Source organism: Ochotona curzoniae, unplaced genomic scaffold, assembly GCF_017591425.1.
Source record: "Ochotona curzoniae isolate NIBS_2020 unplaced genomic scaffold, NIBS_Ocur_1.0 contig_1229, whole genome shotgun sequence".
Lineage (NCBI taxonomy): Eukaryota > Metazoa > Chordata > Mammalia > Lagomorpha > Ochotonidae > Ochotona > Ochotona curzoniae.
In genome coordinates this window covers 164,456-169,865 of record NW_024464997.1, presented here as the reverse complement: position 1 = coordinate 169,865, position 5,410 = coordinate 164,456, and positions in this window count along the sequence as shown.

Genomic DNA, 5,410 nt, shown 5'->3' with positions numbered 1-5,410 from the left:
GAATGGGGAACTTCAAATTAGGGAACTCAAAATAGGGAACACACTTAGAATGTGGAACTCACTTAGAATGTATAACTCACTCAGAATGTGGAACTTTAAAAGGGGAACTTAGATTGGGGAACTCACTCAGTTTGGCAACTCACTCAAACTGGGAACTTTCTCAGAATTGGGAACTTTCATTAGGGACTCAGAATTGAGACCTCAGAATGGGGAACTCAGAATTTGCAACTTAGAATGTGGAACACACTCAAAATGTGGAACTCACTCAGAATTGGGTACTCAATCAGAATGGTGAACTCACTCAGAATTTGGAATTCAGAATGGGGAACTCAGAATGGGGAACTCACTCAGAATGGGGTACTCAGAATGGAGAACTCAGATTGGGGACCTCACTCAGAATGGGGAACTCACTCATAATTTGGAACTACTCAGAATGGGGAACTCACTCACAATTGTGAACTCATTCAAAATCAGAACTCTCATTTGGGACGTCAAAATTTGGAGTTCAGAATTTCGAACTCAGAATTGAGAACTCCCTTAGAATTGGGAATTCACTCTGCATGTGAATCACTCAATGGGAAATTCAGTCTGAATTGGGAAATGAGAATTGGAAACTCCTCATTTGGTACTCAGAATGTTGAAAGCACTCACATTCTGAAGCACACCCATAATGTGGAACTCACTCAGAATTTCAAATTGATTCAGAATTTGGAACTCTGTCAGAATTGGGAATTCACTCAGAATGGGCAACTCAGAATTTGGGACTCAGAATGTTGAACTCTCTAAGATTGTAGGACTCCCTTAGAATGGGGAACACATCAGAATGGGGACTCACTCAGATTTGGAACTCAACTTAGAACTTGGCAATTCACTCAGAATTGGGAAATCACATCAGAATTGGGAACATACTCAGAAGTTGGGAACTCACTCAGAATGTGGAACTCACTTGCAATGTGGAACTCACTCAGAAGTGAATCACTCTGAACATGAGTGGACACAAATGGAAACTCAGTGGAACTCAGAATTGGGAACTCATCAGATTGGACTCACAATATGGAACTCACTGAAAATTTTTTAACTCACACAGAGGAGGGAACTCACTCAAAATTGACAACGACGAATTGGGAATTCCCTCAAAACTGGGAACTCAATCAAAATTGGGAACATGGTCTGATCTGGGAACTCACTCAGATTTGGGATGTCAGAATTGGGAACACAGAATTGGGAAATCAGAAATGGGAACTCACATTTGGGAACTCACAAATTGTTAACTCAGAATGGGAACTCAGAATGGGGAACTTCAAATTAGGGAACTCAAAATAGGGAACACACTTAGAATGTGGAACTCACTTAGAATGTATAACTCACTCAGAATGTGGAACTTTAAAAGGGGAACTTAGATTGGGGAACTCACTCAGTTTGGCAACTCACTCAAACTGGGAACTTACTCAGAATTGGGAACTTTCATTAGGGACTCAGAATTGAGACCTCAGAATGGGGAACTCAGAATTTGCAACTTAGAATGTGGAACACACTCAAAATGTGGAACTCACTCAGAATTGGGTACTCAATCAGAATGGTGAACTCACTCAGAATTTGGAATTCAGAATGGGGAACTCAGAATGGTGAACTCACTCAGAATTTGGAATTCAGAATGGGGAACTCAGAATGGGGACCTCACTCAGAATGGGGAACTCACTCATAATTGGGAACTACTCAGAATGGGAAACTCACTCACAATTGTGAACTCATTCAAAATCGGAACTCTCATTTGGGACGTCAAAATTTGGAGTTCAGAATTTCGAACTCAGAATTGAGAACTCCCTTAGAATTGGGAATTCACTCTGCATGTGAAACTCACTCAGATGGGAAATTCACTCTGAATTGGGAAATGAGAATTGGGAAACTCCTCATTTGGTACTCAGAATGTTGAAATCACTCACATTCTGAAGCACACCCATAATGTGGAACTCACTCAGAATTTCAAATTGATTCAGAATTTGGAACTCTGTCAGAATTGGGAATTCACTCAGAATGGGCAACTCAGAATTTGGGACTCAGAATGTTGAACTCTCTAAGATTGTAGGACTCCCTTAGAATGGGGAACACAGTTCAGAATGGGGACTCACTCAGTTTTGGGAACTCACACTTAACTTGCAATTCACAAATGGGAACCCATTCAGAATTGGGAACATACTCAGAGTTGGGAACTCACTTAGAATTGGGAACTCACTTGCAATGTGAAACTCACGCAGAATGTGAAATACACTCTGAACAGGGAAATGAGAATTGGAACTCAGAATTGGGAACTTTGGAGTGGAAACTCAAAATAGGGAACTCAAAATGTGCAAATCACTCTGAATGTGAAACTCACTTAGAGTGTTGAATTCACTGAGAACTGGGAACATACTCAGAGTTTGGAACTCACTCTGAATTTGAAACTCACTGAGAATTGGGAACACACTAAGAATTGGGAAGTCAGAATTGGGAACTCACTCATAATTGGCACTTCTGAATTCAGCACTCATTCAGATGTGGAACTCACTAAGAATTTGTAACTCATTCAGAAGCAGGAGCTCACTCAGAATGTGGAACTCATTCAAAATTGGGAATACACTACGAATGGGTAATGCACTCAGAATGGGGAACTGGCTCAGAAAGGGGAACTGGCTCAGAATGGGGAACTCATCCAGCATGTGGCTCACTCAGAATGGGGACTCACTCAGACTGGGGACTCATTCAGAATTGGGCCTCACTCAGAATGTGGAACTCACTCAGAATTGGGAATTCACTCAGTTTTGGGAACTCATTCATATTGGGCCAGTCAGAATTGGGAACTCATTCAGAATTGGCAACCCAGAATTGGAAACTCACTCAGAATGTGGAAATCACTCCGAACTGGGAACTCACTCAGAATTGGGAACTCACTCATACTTGGCAACTCACTCAGAATTGGGAATTCACTCAGAATGGGAACTTGCATTAGGGACTCAAAATTGAGACCTCAGAATAGGGAACTCAGAATTTGCAATTTAGAAGGTGGAACACATTCAAAATGTGGAACTCACTCAGACTGTGGGATTCACTCACAATGTGGAACTCAGAATGGGGAACTCAGATTTGGGACCTTACGCTAAATGGGGAACTCACTCATAATTGGGAACTACTCAGAATGGGGAACTCACTCACAATTGTGAACTCATTGAGAATGGGAACTCTCATTTGCGACATCATAAATGGGAGATCAGAATTTTGAACTCAGAATTGAGAACTCACACAGAATTGGAAATTCACTCTCCATGTGAAACTCACTCAGAATGGGAAATTCACTCTGAATTGGGAAATGAGAATTGGGAACTCAAAATTGAAACTCCTCATTTGGTACTCAGAATGTTGAAATCACTCACATTCTGAAACTCACCCAAAATGTGGAACTCACTCAGAATTTCAAATTGATTCAGAATTTGGAACACTGTCAGAATTGGGAATTCACTCAGAATGGGCAACTCAGAATTTGGTACTCAGAATGTTGAACTCTCTAAGATTGTAGGACTCCCTTAGAATGGGGAACACACTCAGAATGGGGACTCGCTCAGATTTGGCAACTCAAATTAGGCAAGTCAGAATTGGGAACTCAAAATTGGGAACTCAAAATTGGGAAATCAAAATAAGGAACTCAATATAGGGAAATTAACATAGGGAACTCAAAATAGGGAACACACTCTGAATGTGGAACTCACTTAGAATGTGGATCTCACTCAGAAGTAGTAAGTCACTCAGAATTTGGAACTTATTCAGAATGTTGGACTCACTCAAAATGTTGAACTCACTCAGTTTTAGGAACTCACTCAGACCTTGCAGCTGCAAAATGGAAACTCAGTCAGAATTGGGATCTCATTCACAATATGGAACTCACTGAAAATTTTTTAACTCACACAGAGGAGGGAACTCACTCAAAATTGACAAGGACAAATTGGGAATTCCCTCAAAACTGGGAACTCAATCAAAATTGGGAACATGGTCTGATCTGGGAACTCACTCAGATTTGGGATGTCAGAATTGGGAACACAGAATTGGGAAATCAGAAATGGGAACTCACATTTGGGAACTCACAATTGTTAACTCAGAATGGGGAACTCAGAATGGGGAACTTCAAATTAGGGAACTCAAAATAGGGAACACACTTAGAATGTGGAACTCACTTAGAATGTATAACTCACTCAGAATGTGGAACTTTAAAAGGGGAACTTAGATTGGGGAACTCACTCAGTTTGGCAACTCACTCAGAACTGGGAATTTACTCAGAAAGGAAACTTTCAATAGGGACTCAGAATTGAGACCTCATAATGGGGAACTCAGAATTGGGAACTTAAAATGTGGAACACACTCAAAATGTGGAACTCACTCAGAATTGGGTACTCAATCAGAATGGTGAACTCACTCAGAATTTGGAATACAGAATGGGAAACTCAGAATGGGGACCTCACTCAGAATGGGGTACTCAGAATGGAGAACTCAGATTGTGGACCTCACTTAGATTTGGGAACTCACTCATAATTGGGAACTACTCAGAATGCGGAACTCACAATTGTGAGCTCATTCAAAATGGGAACTCTCATTTGGGGCGTCAAAATTGGGAGCTCAGAATTGAGAACTCACACAGAATTGGGAATTCACTCTCCATGTGAAACTCACTCAGAATGGGAAATTCACTCTGAATTGGGAAATGAGAATTGGGAACTCCTCATTTGGTACTCAGAATGTTGAACTCACTCACATTCTGAAGCACACCCATAATGTGGAACTCACTCAGAATTTCAAATTGATTCAGAATTGGGAATTCACTCAGAATGGGCAACTCAGAATTTGGTACTCAGAATGTTGAACTCTCTAAGATTGTAGGACTCCCTATAGAATGGGGAACACACTCAGAATGGGGACTCGCTCAGATTTGGCAACTCAAATTAGGCAAGTCAGAATTGGGAACTCAAAATTGGGAACTCAAAATAAGGAACTCAATATAGGGAAATTAACATAGGGAACTCAAAATAGGGAACACACTCTGAATGTGGAACTCACTTAGAATGTGGATCTCACTCAGAAGTAGTAAGTCACTCAGAATTTGGAACTCACTCAGAATGTTGGACTCACTCAAAATGTTGAACTCACTCAGTTTTAGGAACTCACTCAGACCTTGCAGCTACAAAATGGAAACTCAGTCAGAATTGGGATCTCATTCACAATATGGAACTCACTGAAAATTTTTTAACTCACACAGAGGAGGGAACTCACTCAAAATTGACAAGGACAAATTGGGAATTCCCTCAAAACTGGGAACTCAATCAAAATTGGGAACATGGTCTGATCTGGGAACTCACTCAGATTTGGGATGTCAGAATTGGGAACACAG